A 15,190-nucleotide genomic window follows, 5' to 3' on the forward strand; every position below is an offset into this window, starting at 1 on the left:
TGAAATTAGGGATTTTTTTTTTAAATGATTTTGGATGACTGCAAAATATGAAGCTCTTCATGGCATCGAGTGAATATCTTCTCTTCTCTTGCAAACTTCCTTTGATGGCTCCTACGGAATAGAATTTCCAATATATTTTCTCACAAATTTTGTTGACTGGCACCATGACATTTCTTTAAAGTGTACCTTTACACTTTTTAAATTCCACAAAGGCTTGTCATCATAGGAAGCAAGGGACTCAGCTTTGATCTGCAAAATTAACTCTACAAGGTAGCATGTTGTTATTCTATTTAGAAGACTTGAAAGCAGATCCAACAATTCAATTATATTTAATTTGTAATTAACTCCCTCCTAAGCAGCTAATGGTGCATAACTTGGACACTAGTGTTCTGGATGGGCAAGGAGAAGAATAAAATGGCTTATTTTAGAGAAAGCTTATCTTAGATAGGGTCCCTACAGTTGTAGTAGTACTTCTTGGGATGACTTTCTGGCTCCAAAACAAAACTCTTCTTTGAAGGGTGTCTGGTGACATACAGAGTAGGTTTCCAGCAGCTGAGACTGTGATGTTTGACCCCGATATGTGGGAAAGAGATGATTGGTCTCAGAGTAGGCATCTGACCTGGTTATGCCAATCAGATTCTCTCTTCTGAGAATTTGGAATTTTGAACTGAGAGCAAAAGATAGGTTTTGATGCTATTTCAGTCACTTAAATGGCAGTGCTCTAGAGGGAGGTCTTTAAGTTTCTGCCTCCCGTTTCTCTTGAGCTACCTTGATTCCTGTTCTTCAAAAAACTTGGTTATTTGATTCTTCCTTCAATTTTGTGAGCTACTGCAGCATTTTTCCAGGAAGTTCCTCTTGTTATTGAATAGACTTTAGGGTTCGTCTAGTTTTCTTGCCATCAAAGTTAATGACAATACAGAAATCAAAGAAATTAATTCTTTACCAAATTTGTTAATGCAAGTGATGTCTACTTGGTGGCAATTAGTATAGTTTTTAATTATGTGTGTGTTTGATGGGAAATTAGTATTTTACCATATGCTATAGTGCCTTATTGTTTTCATCATCATTATCATCACGAGCATCATGACAACCCTTGTTTATACAGAAATTTCTACCCAACCAAAAATTAAGCATTTTTCACACAAAAATAGCATTTGCTATGTGATTACAATAATACTGTTAAGTGGACACTATCTTTATCCTTGTTTCATACTTTGGGAAGCTGAGGCAAATAGCATTGCTTGAAGTCATGCTTCTGGAAAGTGATGGAGAAATGATTTCAGTCTAGGTTTGTCATGCTTCAAAGAAAGATGATACTCTTAAGTTTTGCACTGTAGTGTAGAAATGTAATTCTGCCCAAAGATGTGGTATTCCCTGGTTTATTGGTTTCTTTATGTTGAATATGGAAATGGGATAATTCTGTAGTTTTGGAAATTTAATACTCTCTTTTAGTTGGCTTAATTATACTATCCCTTCTTTTTTGTAGGTTATCTTGTTTGATGAGGCCAGAGATTAGGCAGTCAGCGTACCAGATTAGATAAATTGTCCTGAGAAGACCTCTTTGAGGAGGTGACATTGGAACTGAGACAGAATGATAAAAATGAGGCAGCTATGAAAAGATCAGACACAGAATGTTCCAGGAAATGGGAAGAACAAATGCACAGGTATTGATTTGGGAATGAACATGGTGAGGTTAGAGGAAAAGAACCTCTGGAGAGGAGAGGAGTGAACAAGGGAATCAGTGATAAGAGATGGATGGAGAGGAAGGCTAGAACTGAAACATTTAGGATCTTATAGGCCATAGTAAGGAATATGGATTTTATCATAAACACAATGGGCTAGCCTTTAGGAAATTCACAGGAGAGGAACAATATGGTATGGTGGATTTCTCCTGGGAATGATAGAGGAGCCAGCAACCCTCCTGTAGAACATACAGAAGGCGAGGCGAAATGAAGAGAAAATATTTATTTAAAGGCATTGAAGAGCTGCTAAGGTATCCAGGACTTGAGGGGCCAAAATACTGCAGAAAGGAAGTACACTGCAGTGACCTCAGTAGTCTCACTCTTTTTCTTTTTGAAGCATTTGTGGATTTGTAAATGGTAAAGTTACGAGAGTCTGAAAGGCCTAATAGAAAATCCCTGCTAAGAAGTAGGGAAGTTGAGCAGAGGTTTTGGCAGTCCTAAGGATACACAAATCCAAAACAATGTAATAGAAGACTCAACAGTATATAAAAAAGGTATTATGGTATGACAAAGCTGTATTTATTACAGGAATGAGAGGTTGGGTAACATTAAAATACCAAATAATGCTAACAAGGAAAAACCATATGATCATCTTAATAGAAATTCAACATCTAATCTTGACAAAAACTTTTTGCAAATTCAGAATATAAGTAAACATCCTTAAGGGAAGACTATTTAGAAAACACAGAGTGAGCATCATCAGGCTTAAGTGAAATATTGAGATCCTTATTCTGTAGTTAGGTATGAATTAAGGGTGATAACACCACTTCTGTTCAGTCTGATATAGGAGGTCCAAGTGAATGCTGTGAGGCTAGGAAAAGAAATAAAATATATAAGGATGAGAGACAAAGCAATAAAATTATATAATTTTCAGAAGATATAATTATATAGTATAAATTTAACAAATGAATTTAGCAACTTTGCTGGATACAAAGTCATATGAAAAAACTATTGTATATATGTATATCTGCAAAAAGGAATTATAGAATGGAATTTTAAAAAGATACTATTTTAAATCAATCCAGCAACATGTAAAGAGGACTATAAACTATGATGAAATTATATTTCCCAATATATGAAGTTGAACAATCATATGCACGCGTGCGTGCATGCATGTTAAGTTGCTTCAGTTGTGTCTGACTCTTTGTGACTCTGTGGACTGTAGCCCACCCAGCTCCTCTGTCCATGGGATTCTCCCTCAAGAATACTGGAATGGGTTTCCATGGCCTCCTCCAGGAGATCTTCCTGATCCAGGAATCAAACCCACAGTTCTTACGTCTCCTGCATTGGCAGGCAGGTTCTGTATCACTAGTGCCACCCAGGAATCCCAGAACAATCATGTATCTATATCCAGAATTATGGCTTCCCTGGTGACTCAGATGGTAAGGAATCTGTCTGCAATGCCGGAGACCTGGGTTCGATCCCTGGGTAGAGAGGATCCTGGAGAAGGGAATGGCAACCCACTCCAGTATTCTTGTCTGGAGAATTCCATGGACAGAGGAGCCTGGTGAGCTCCTCCATGGGATCACAACGAGCGGGACACGACTGAGTGACTAACATTTATCCAAAGTTACCCTGTACTGTATACAAAATTAACTTGAAATACATTACAGATAAAAACATAAACACTAAAACTGTAAAAAAAAAATCTAGAAGAAAACATGGAAGAAAGTTTTTATGAAATTAGGTTAGTCAAAGATTTCATAAATATAACAGTAAAACCAAGATCTCTAAAAGAAAAGAAAAGATAAATTGGGCATCATGAAGTCTGAAAGTTGAATGCTTTAAAATATGCTACTAAGAAAATGAAAAGATAAGCAACAAAATGGGATGAAATATTTGCAAATAATATCTGATAAAGTACTTATCCACATGCATAAAAAACTCTTACAGGTTAGTAATAAGACAAACCAAATTATGTTTGTTAATGACAAGTAAGCGCATGGGAAAATGCTCAGATTATACTACTCTAATGGCAGAAAATGAAGAGGGACTAAAGAGCCTCTTGATGAGGGTGAAAGAGAAGAGTGAAAAAACTGGCTTTAAAACTCATCATTCAAAAAGCTAAAATCATGGCAGCTGGTCCCATAATTTCATGGCAAATAGATGGGGAAACAGTGGAAACAGTGACAGATTTTATTTTCTTGGGCTCCAAAATCACTGCAAATAGTGATTGCAGCCATGAAATTAAAAGTTGCTTGCTCCTTGGAAGAAAAGCTATGACAAACCTAGACAGTATATTAAAAAACAGAGACATCACTTTGCCAACAAAGGTCCATCTAGTCAAAGCTATGGTTTTTCCAGTAGTTATGTGCAGGTGTGAGAGCTGGACTATAAAGAAGGCTAAGTCCTGAAGAATCAATGCTTTCGAATTGTGGTGCTGAAGAAGACTCTTGAGAGTCCCTTGGACAGCAAGGAGATCAAACCAGTCAATCCTAAAGGAAATCAGTCCTGAATATTCATTGGAGGAACTGATGCTGAAGCTGAAACTCCAATACTTTGGCCTCCTGATTCGAAGAGCCAACTCATTAGAAAAGACCCTGATGATGGGAAGGTTACAAGGCAAAAAGAGAAGAGGGTGGCAGAGGATGTTATGTTTAGATAGCGTCACTGACTCAATGGACATGAATCTGAGCAAACTCCAGAGATAGTGAAGGACACAGGAACTTGATGTGCTGTACTCCATAAGGTTGCAGAGTCAGGCACAACTTAGCAACTGAACAACTGTAACAACTGTAACAGATGAATAAATTGGGAGAGGATATGAAGTGTGTTTCTAGGGTGCTGGTAACATTCTATTTCTTGATTTGGGAGTGGTTACATGTGTACTCTGTGAAAACTCATTATAATTCATTTATATTTTTGTGTGTAAGATACATTTCATTAAATAAGTATTTTGGAGAATGGACAGGAGCAGTGCAAAACAAGGTTGGGATTTAGGAAGTTCCAGTGAGATGATGATCTGGGATTCAGGGTAGTGGTAGAGAGAGAAAGAAGCAGACAGATTTGAGAGACAGTGTGGAGGTAGTCTGGCTACCTCCACATGACTTAGTGGTAAGAGTATATGGGTTGAATGGTGTCCCCCTAAAAGATATTTGAAATCCTAACCCCATTGCCTCAGAATGTGACCTTCATGGAGACAAGATCAATGCAGATGTAAGTAGTTAAGAATACCCTAGTGGAACAGGATGGGCCCTTATTAGAGTGTAACTGGTATTCTCATAAGAAGAGGAAAAGAGACACAGATACACAGATACCTTAGAGGAGACTGTGATGACAGAGGCCGAGGTTAAAGTGATGGAATTACAAACTAAGAAATGCCAAGGATTGATGGCCCGTACTAGAAGCTAAGAAGAGGCAGAAAGGATTCTACCCAGTGTCTTAGAGGCAGCATGACCCTATCGACTAATCATCTCTAGAACTGTAAGACAGTACATTTCTTTCGTTTAAGTCATTCAGTTTGAGGTATTTTGTTATAGCAGCCCTAGGAAGCTAAGATAGAGAGGATGGAAAGGACATGCATAAGAATGACTACCTGTTTTCAGCACCTGAATGGATGAACTGATCAAATTGAACTTTATATGGATCATCAAGGCAGATTTTGAACATTTAATTATGGATATGATGATGCTTTTCAGCAGACAGTAGAACATAATGCATCAAGGATTCTGCATCTTAAGAAAGCGTTTTGTTTCTCATTCTGCATTCAGCCGGGAATTCACCTAAATCTCCTTGTCCGGTCAGGAGTATATCTTCTTCTTAAAGCCTTTTGGAGAAGGGATCACAGCCTCCCTTAGAATTATTTGGAAGGACAGCAGCAGGAGAAGCAGGTTGGTGTGAGTAGTTAACTTGTCCTTTCTTGTTTTTTCCAACTTGTGGAGCACAGCTGGGAGTGAAACCCTGGAGACAACAGCTTCTCTGTTTTATTATGCTTCAGGAAACCTGAACAAGGAAGCAGGGTACTGAAAATTAGTTGTGTTTCCTTTTCTGCTTCTCAGTCCTGGTACAGGAGATTTGCTAGGGCCCGGACTCTTTTAATCTTTTCAGGGGCAGTGAGAGATGGTTCTCTGTCAGAGGCTTCTCTCCAGGCTGCCATGAAATGAAGAGGAAGCAAAGTCCAACTGAGTTTAGGTCTCTGCTCTTTCTCTTTTTTGTAGTAGCCTTTGACAAGACTGGCCTTCTTCCTGCTTTTTGCAGATTTTATCCAGTGGCCTGCATGTGAATTCAAACAAACTTTCTCATTGTTTTTCTTCCTGCTGTGACAGCCAGGAATGTTTGCCCATTGGTGGGAAATGCCCCACTAATCCATCACTTTGAAAGCTGTCAGGTTCTCTGTTGGCTCCAGAAGAGAAATAATTGAGACTAATCAAGCACCTTAAATATTCAATATGATTAGAGGAAAAATGAATGGATTCTGTAAAATCACATTGATACTAAATTCTGCTTGCAGTTAGTCTTGGACATAAATTTCAGAAAATTATATGTAAATGTACTCATTAGTGTACTGTAATATTGAACATCTATTTTGTCTCTGAGCAATTTTTCTTTTCTTAGTACAAAAGCTATTACTACTGTTATTAAAAACAGTAATTGATTTTCCATTTCTAAAAAACTTGGGTTTTTTTTTTCCCTCTAGTTCCATTTCCTCTCCGCATCTTTGCCATGCATTCCAATAATATTTTCCTAAGGCTTGTAAAAGAGTTACATTATGCTCTAATAATTCTGAGGACAAAGGGGAGAAAGGGCAGTGTAGTGTTACTGGAGAAGCTATTTTAAACTGGAGTGGGCCCAGAAAACTAACCTCGGAATGACACATTGAATGGCTTTATGCCAGGGATTTGATTATATTGTGTATTGTTTCATTTGAACATTGTAGACCTCATTTTATAATTAAATGTTTTAGAAAGCCCTAACTAAATAGTGTTGAGTCAAAATACAGTTTTATTAAAAGGCTCTAAAAATTACAAATCAGCCATATAGGTTAGTTGTAACATGAATGCTCCACATAGTCTCACAGATGTACGTCTGAGTTTAATTCTGGTGTAAATTTATTTCAGAAAAAAAGAGAAATACTTAAAGGTTTTGGTGATAATTTTAATTTAAAATTTTATTTATTTCACGTGATTACTTACTGGTATACAAAACATGTTCCATCCTCAAATGTAAGCTTTTTGGGGCGGGGGGAGAATTAAAAATACTTTGAATATTTAAATTTGATTTTGCAAGGTGACTATGCAGTTTTGTTAATGTAAATATACTATTACATATTCTGAAGGGGAAGTGAATGAATCTCTATTTGCAATTATGTGATTCCATTTTTAAAAATATTTTCAGGGCTCAGCTGAAGACAAATAGAGTACAAAATAATTCTGATAGTCTGGGGTTTGTGAGTGTGTGTATGTGTCTTTAATAATGCATCTTTCATACCATCAGATAAACCAGACAGGCACAGGAGGTTTAGAACCATACACTGTAACAGAGGGAGGAGGTCTTAGATGCTTTTGCATGTTCCTATTTTCATTGTTTATTGTGAAACTCAAATTGGCAGCCTTTGTGATTCATGATGTATCAGGCAAAGTTCTTTGCTGAATGTCTCTCTTTTGCTAGTCCATATGCCATCCTGTGGCAGGTAAACAGGATGGTGTCTAAATTTACTTAAAGTTGTTTACAAAAAGCCAGAAACACAGTGGTGTTCTCAATGTGAGGTTGATTGTGTAGTTTGGATTTATGGCTTTGGCAAACACACCCGGCTGTTTATACTATTATTTATTTAGTAAGCTCTCTCTTCAGTCCCTGAGGCAGTATGTTGGTTAAGATCAAGGTGGGAAAGCCTCAGCTATCAGCCTCAATTTAAATCTCAGCTCACCAGTTTTTGTGACTGCAAGCAGCTTTTTAAACCTGTGTGCCTTAGTTTCCTCATAGGTCACAAGGGGAAAATTATGATGCCATATAGAATTTGGGGGAGGATTTAATGCATTTGATATTGAGAACAGTGCCTGATGCGTAGTGAGAACTCAATTCTTAAGCAATTTAAAAAATTGAAGGTGACCAGCTTTTTAAAAAAAATAATCTCACCTGGTTTGTTGTGCCTATGTTGGCTTTCATATTTGGCGAAAGGAGATGGAAGAAAATGTTTAAAAACGATATGCATATATTAGTATTACCTTACAAAATGCATTTTAAAGAAATCAGCAGATTATAAAACTCTTTCTGACTCCTGTTGTACCAGAGTATCTGGGTGTGAGTGAATTATGAATGCTGTTGAGATTATATAAAAAGCTGTTGACAGCATGTTCAGCTTTTGAAAGAAAAGTGAAAGTTCAGTCGCGTCTGACTCTGTGAGCCCGTGGACTGTAGCCCTCCAGGCTCCTCTGTCTGTGCAATGCTCTAGGCAAGAATACTGGAATGGATATTGCCATGCCCTTCTCCAGCGGATCTTCCCAATTCAGGGATCAAACCTGGGTCTCCTGCATTGCAGGCAGATTCTTTACCATCTGAGCCACAAGAGAAGACTTTCAGCTTTTAGGAACATTGTTATTGGTTTGAAGTCAGCTCTTCATGGAGTTTGCAACTTGGCTTTAACAGTTAAATAATAAAAATATTATTGGAGAAAGTGAGATGTGTGTTATCACCTAAGCAATGATAGATCTTCAGACTGAGTAGAATTATGTCATTCTAATTTGTGTGTGTGTGGGAGGGGATGGGAGTGGAGGGTGAGGAGTAGGAATGGAGGTGGGGTTGATAACTTAATAGAAATAATGACTATCAGTTCGTGTGCCAGGTTCTCCACTCATTCCTCTGAGGGAGAAGAGTGTAGCAAAGTAAAAGGAAACTCAGTGTTGGATGGAAAATGCACCACAAAATGCGAACAACTAATACCTTGTCTATTGTTTATCCCACTGAGATTTTCTGCCTCTCGAGTTATAGCGATGGGTGAATAAAAATTAATTAGAAGCTGGAATCTGATTTTTAAGATGGTATGTCAGACACATATATCAAGTTGTTAGGTTAGCTGTAAAGCATAACCTGGGATTTATATATTTAGAAGTCATAATAAATCTGTCTGTCATGAAAATCAGATTACCCAGCGTTGCATGCTAATGGCTCATCATCCTGTGGAATTGTGGTCTCCCCAGCAACTGTCTGCAGGTCCTGCTTTTCTCTGATTTGCTGTCTCCCTTGACCAACGAGTGACTCCACTCTCCCCACTTAGCAAAGTGCCTACTTTAATAAATGCTTCGTCTCTATAAGGAGGAGAAGTTTTCCCCTGGATTATAGCAGCAACTCCTAGGGCTCTCTTGGACTCAATATTCCCAACAGTAATCAATCAGTCCATCAATTACTCAACTCACCAGCCTAACAGTTACTTCCAAGATATTTATTGAGTACCTGTCATGTGCTGAGCTGTTTGCAAGGTGCTTGGAATCTAACAAAGATTGTTCCTGCTCTCATAGTGGGCAGTGATAGAGGGGAGAGGTAAGAACACTCACAATACATTGTGAGATGGACAAAGTGTAGCATATAAGGTGTCCAGATGTAGGGGCATTGAGGAAGGACTCCCAGAGGCCAGTATCTTCTGAGTTGAGATTTCTGAGTTAAGTAGTGGGACTCAGCCACCTGGAGAGGTGGAGGACTGATGGGCAGTCTTCCAGGTTGAAGGACCAACCCATGCAAAGGCCAGGAGGAGAATGATTAAGGTTCACTCTAGAGTTATAGCAATGACAGTTCCTCAAAGTGACGAGACTAGAGAGATTTACAAGGTCTTGCAAAGTGGATTAAGCAGTTAGGATTAGTCTAAGGACAGTGGGGCACCATTGAATGATTTAAATAGGGGCGATATCTTCCTTCTAGTATCCAAAGTTGACATATTACTACTTTCCACCTCAGGTAGCTGCCTGTGTTTCTTTTCTTTTTTTAAAAATATTTTTATCATGTTTCTTTTTATGTATTTATTTTGGGCTGTGCTGGGTTTTTGTTGCTGTGCTTAGAGTTTCTCTAGTTGCAGCGAGCTGGGGCAGCTCTCCAGTTACTATGGGCAGGCTTCTCATTGCGGTGGCTTCTCTTGCTGCAGAGCCATGGGCTCTAGGCATGTGGGCTAAGGAGTTGCGGCACACAGGTATAGTTGCCTTGTGGCAGGAGGGGCCTTCCTGGACCAGGGGACCAGGGATTGAACCCATGTACCTGCATTGGCAGGCAGATTCTTAACCATTGGACCACCAGAGAGATCCTGCCTGTGTTTCTTAGCGTGGGCTTAAAGGCTCTGTACAGAGTGGTGCCTTATGACCCTTCCTGACCTTAGTTCTTACTCTTGCTCCTCATCTGTGCTATGCTCTAGGCATGTCTGAACTTCATTACCCGAAGGTTCCACAACATCCATGCTCCTGAACCTGTGTTCACCCTGAGACATCTGCCTTCAGCTCCTGTCATCCCATTTCTCATCTGTCCATACCTCATCATTCTTCTGGGCTCAATTCAGTGTCATCTCTCTGGGAGGCTTTCTCTTCTTTACTCTAGGCAGAGTTAATCCTCCCTTAAGTTTGTACTGTCTTCATTTATTCTTCTATTCAACAGATGTTTGTTAGTTTTAGACTGCATTCCAGATGTGCGACAGTGAACAACAAAGCAAAGTGCCTGCATTCATAGCATTTATTTAAATAATAAACACATTTAGCCTTCTCTGTCCTGCCTATAAGTGTCTATAAATATCTACAAATATGTCTCCTTGATTTACTTATCAAATAATGTTCCTATGTTCCTTGTATGTGCAGAATGAATTGATTTTAAATGAATAAAGAATAAAAAAAGTCATGGTGAATATTTGCAGAGACTTGGCCTGATACTTTACACTTTGTATAAGGGAGAAAGTATTGATTTTGGAGTTACATTGTTGCAAATTCAAGACATATCTCTACTATTTATGACCTTTGAGTAAATCGCTTGACTTCTCTGAGCCCTGTGTTCTTTTCTATAGGCTTCTTTCACATGGTACTGTGGGGATTAGAGACAATATACACAAGGTCCTATTGGTCCATCCCAAGTTCCTTTACCAGCCATTTGCATCTCTGACATTCACACCTTGAACTAAGTCATTTTTAAAGCCAATTTTATTTTCTGCCTCTTGAGGCTGATAAATTCTGGAAACTTGCTTTCTAGATGGGAACATGCTTTGCCAATTAAGAAGCATGTAAGAGCCTTCCATTGTGCTTCTGTTGTCCTTGGCATATCTGCTGTTGCTGGTGTTGGGCTGATGTAACAGATACAACATCAATGATGTTGATATGTTGTAGAAAACAGGCAGTGTTTAAATCTCTTATTTTCCGCTTGTTAGCTGTATAACCTTAGGTAAGTTACTTAGTTTCTCCATGGCTCACTTTTCTTCTCTATAAAATAAAGATGATATTAGTGTCTCGATTATAGGACATGATATTACATGAAAAGTAATGCACATTATTAGTACAGTTCCTATCATATAGTGAGTACATACTGAAAGATAGCCATTATTAACTCCTTTTATCGTTCCTATCATATTTATAACGAGTATTTTCATCTGAGTCTATCTCCCTGTTAGATTCAAACTTAACAACAGGAAAACCACGTCTTTAATTTTATAGATCCCTAAAGATGATTGACACATAGAAGGCAGTGAACAAATACTTATTTAATGAATGTATGAGCAACAAAAAAAATATTATTTATTATCAAAACATGTTAAAATGTTTATATAGTGCTTGGTACATAGTAGGAAATTAATATACTGTTGTTCCTTACTCTGCTCTTTAACTTTCTCAGTTATGTTAACAGGTTTCCTTGGGTTTTTCTCTATAGAGTTTGGTGAAAAAGACTGTGTGTGTTCTACTCACTTCTTCTGACACTCGGAAGAGTTTATCATTTTTAGTTTGTTTCTATGCAGTGGTCTTCCTAACCTTACATCATTTCAGATTTGTGGGGTCCTAACACTTTAAGTTCTTTTGGTTACCAGAAAATTTTTCTCTATGAAAACCTGTATGGGTGTGGGATGCCATCAAATATTATTTTCTGAGTATGTGTGTTCATGTGTGTTTATTTATTTATTTTATTAAAAGCAAAAATCCTTTACAGCCCTACCCCTCTGTTTGCAGGAGGAAAGAGAGATTATAAAACCACTCGGGCAATGAGGATTATAGCTCTAGACCAGAAACGGACTTTTAGAGGATTTCGGAGTGAAGGCAGCTTCCTGCTGTGCCTTGCTTACTGTGAAAGGACCTTGGTCAGAGGCTAAGACATTTTTGGTAGAACATTGGGCCCTCCTTTATCCTTCCTAGTCCTCCGTACCATGCTTGCTATTTGCTCAGTTTTTCTTAAAAGTGGAGCACTTGCTTTTCCCTTCTCGGATTGACAGCTTTTGTCTGAGACGGAACTTAGCCTGGCTTCTCTATGTGTCTGGCATTCCTTCTGCAGGACTTTAAGCTTGACACTTTTCATAAGGGGGTCACCCATTCAAATGCTCTTTAGAGGCCAGCAGGGGAGATTCTGTTACTGAACAAAGGAGGTTAGGGAAGAAGTTTTGTACTTCTCTAAAGAACTGTAATCTCTTCATTTTTCTTGAAACAGTCCTCTTAGCTCATCTTTTGCTTTCGCACCTGTGATCAAGATACACTGGTATGAAATATTTTCTTCGATGTTTACTGTAAGAAAAATAGCACTACAAATAAGAAGAAGGGAGGCAATTGACATTTGACCTAAGTGACAGGGAGGCTGTAGTGGATGATGCCAGTAAGACAGACTGCAGAGTGCATTCCCCACTCTGCCGGAGCAGCCCCAACGCAGCCCCAGAGGTTTGTTGTCATGGGGAGTTTGGTTCCTGTGGGGTCAGAGTTTCCATCCTTTTTTTGAGTGAAATCTCTAGATTTTACAAATGTTGAATTTTTAAAACTTTACTACACTGTCAGCCATTACTGTATGATTTAAATGAAGCAGAACAATGGAATGTATTTGGCCTGTGCATCACCAATATTCACCTCTGCTGTAATATGGGAGATGCACGGTTAGTGATGTCAGACTCTTTTTCATGCAGTTTCAGTTCTGAACAAAAATACGATTACAGTTAGAGCTGTCTCGTTTTCAAAAATCACTGGAATACCCTTTCAAAAAGAGAAGACTCTGTGGCATGCTCTCCTATGTTTATAGCAAATGTCTAAAGGAGTCTTTGGGATAAACAGGCTAGTTGTTTTTCACTTAGTTTTGAAGGCTTAAGGGATTTTGCTTGTTCTTCCTCCTGTTTTCCATTTGGCATGCACTACTTATGCTTAAAAAAAATTAAACTGACAAGCAGTGAGAAAAAGTTACTGGAGCCTGAAAGTTGGTTAATATCAATTACATTCTCGTGTCTAATAACCCATGCCTGGGAAATGCAACTTGTTTGTTATAAATACCCAATGCCAAATCAAAAATAAACAGCTGCTTTGTTTTAGTCAGTATTTACAGCATCGCTTTAACTACTTTGACCCTATTCAAGGAGGTAATGAAGAGCTGGGTGCCAGTGATGTTGACAAACTGTGGCAATCTCTGCATTGTGTCCTCAGAGCTGCCTCTGCTTCAGCCTCCATTATTTAAATTGCTAGTCATTACAGTCATGCCATTAACTGGAAATGCAGCAAGATGACACATGAGAACAAGGCCGGCAGGACACTGTTAGTCCCTCTTATTGAATGCCAGATTCTGGGCTGGGGAGCAATACTCCTAAAAAGGAAACACACACACTGACCTCCAAAGGCTTGAATACTCATGAATGCTTTACATTGCTGGTTTGGTGCTGCTGAGTTTGGAGTTGTATGTACTTTTTCGATATTAGACCTAAATTACAGGTAATGTTCCAGACTTTAAAAAGATTAATATTTTCTTTTTTCACTAAAAGAGAAAATACCTAAACATATCTCAGGCTGGTTCATTCTTCCTCATGAGGATCAGATGCAAACGAATATGGCAAAAGAAGGTTGTTCAGTTTGGGATGTAGAACTAAATAATGTCCAGTCACTTTACTATTAACTGTGTCATTTTTAGAGAAGTGTATGTTTTATTATCATAGAGTCCCATAGACCAAGAAGCCTGTCAGTCTTCATTACTTGATTAAGACTCACAGTTAAGGTAGATCAGGCATATTCAAGGAGCAAGTGCTTTTTTTTTTTTTTTTTTTTTTTGATCTAGTAGCACTTACTCCATCCATCCCCATCTATCTAGGGAAGATTTTACAAAATCATGGCCTCTGGACAGTTGTTCAAGACCTACGGAAGGCAGGGATTAGAGGAGTTCTTGAGAAGACCTAGAATTCCTTTTTAGTAGGGTAAAATCTGTTACAGAACAAATCTTTCCTTGGAAAATTTTATCATTTATTAGGACCTTTATATTACAATTAGAGGAATTGAGTCCTGTGTGCATGTTTTGAGAGGCGGTTGTTGTTTAGTCGCTATGTCGTGCGTGTCTGACTCTCTGTGACCTCATGGACTGCAGCATGCCCGAATTTCTTTTCCTTCACTATCTCCTGGAGTTTGCTCAAATTCATGTCCATTGAGTCGGTAATGCTCTCTAACCATCTCATCCTCTATCGCCCCCTTTTCCTCCTGCCATCAATCTTTCCTAGCATCAGGGTCTTTTCCAGTGAGTCGGCTTTTTTCATCAGATGGCCAAATTATTGAGAGACAGGGAAAGGTCTATTTACCCTTTTCTTTCTTGTCACCTTCCCTATCAACTGCATGTAAAAATTATGAACAAGTATTTGTTGTGCATCTTGTATGTCTATTTAAAGAATGGGAGAAAGGGAAGACTTATATGTGTTCTACACAGCTCTCTGTCTTGGGCTTGGCAGTTTTGCTTTCAGTATCACTTAGGATTCTTTCAGGTGGAAGTAACAGAAATCACAGTTTAACTGACTTAAGAAAAATGTTACAATACAGATGGAAAATCTAGAAAAGTCTTTTTCTAGAATTCAGCAGTAAAATTATTGAGAACAAGAGAACTTTCTTTTATTTCTGCACTCTCAGGTATTTTTCTTTACAGTCTTAACCCTGTTGGGGAAGAAGATGTTTTCCTCTTCCCTCTAGGTTCTTCTGACTAACCTAAGAATTAAATGGGTATGAGACAGATTAATAGGAGGAGACCAAACAAAAGTTTAATAACATCTGTACATGAGGGAGACCCAGGAAAACTGAGTAGCTTGCCCAAATGGCCAAACCCTTCACCTTAAATAGCATCTTCAGCTAAAGACAAAAGAGGGTGTTGGGAGTAGTGGTTTGTAAATTCACATGGGGAGGAAAGCAATTGACAGAGAGAGAAAAAGTAATGTTTGGCAAACAAATGTTTGCTGGGCCAGGCAGAGACAATGGAACTCAAAGCGGACTCTGCTATCTAGTCCCTGCCCTTGCCACACCTGGCCCATGTTCTTTGCATAGCTCTAGTGATAGCCCTAGTCTGAA

The 15,190-nt window shown here is 38.6% G+C and overlaps 1 protein-coding gene across 17 annotated transcripts in view; it reads left to right on the forward strand.

The window, feature by feature from the left end:
* Positions 1-15,190, forward strand: part of FHIT (fragile histidine triad diadenosine triphosphatase) — a 1,512,191-nt gene that overhangs the window by 163,836 nt on the left and 1,333,165 nt on the right. The window contains exon 1 of one of the 17 annotated variants that reach the window (XM_061128185.1): positions 5,532-5,572. The exons of 14 other annotated variants lie outside the window; for them this stretch is intronic. The gene's annotated coding sequence lies outside the window, so the exon portion shown is untranslated. Of the gene's footprint in view, positions 1-5,531; positions 5,573-15,190 lie in introns of those variants that run through there. 2 more of the 17 variants (XM_061128179.1, XM_061128186.1) reach the window with 2 other exon arrangements.

The sequence above is a fragment of the Dama dama genome, chromosome 24 (assembly GCF_033118175.1).
Source record: "Dama dama isolate Ldn47 chromosome 24, ASM3311817v1, whole genome shotgun sequence".
In the NCBI taxonomy this organism is placed as follows: Eukaryota; Metazoa; Chordata; class Mammalia; order Artiodactyla; family Cervidae; genus Dama; species Dama dama.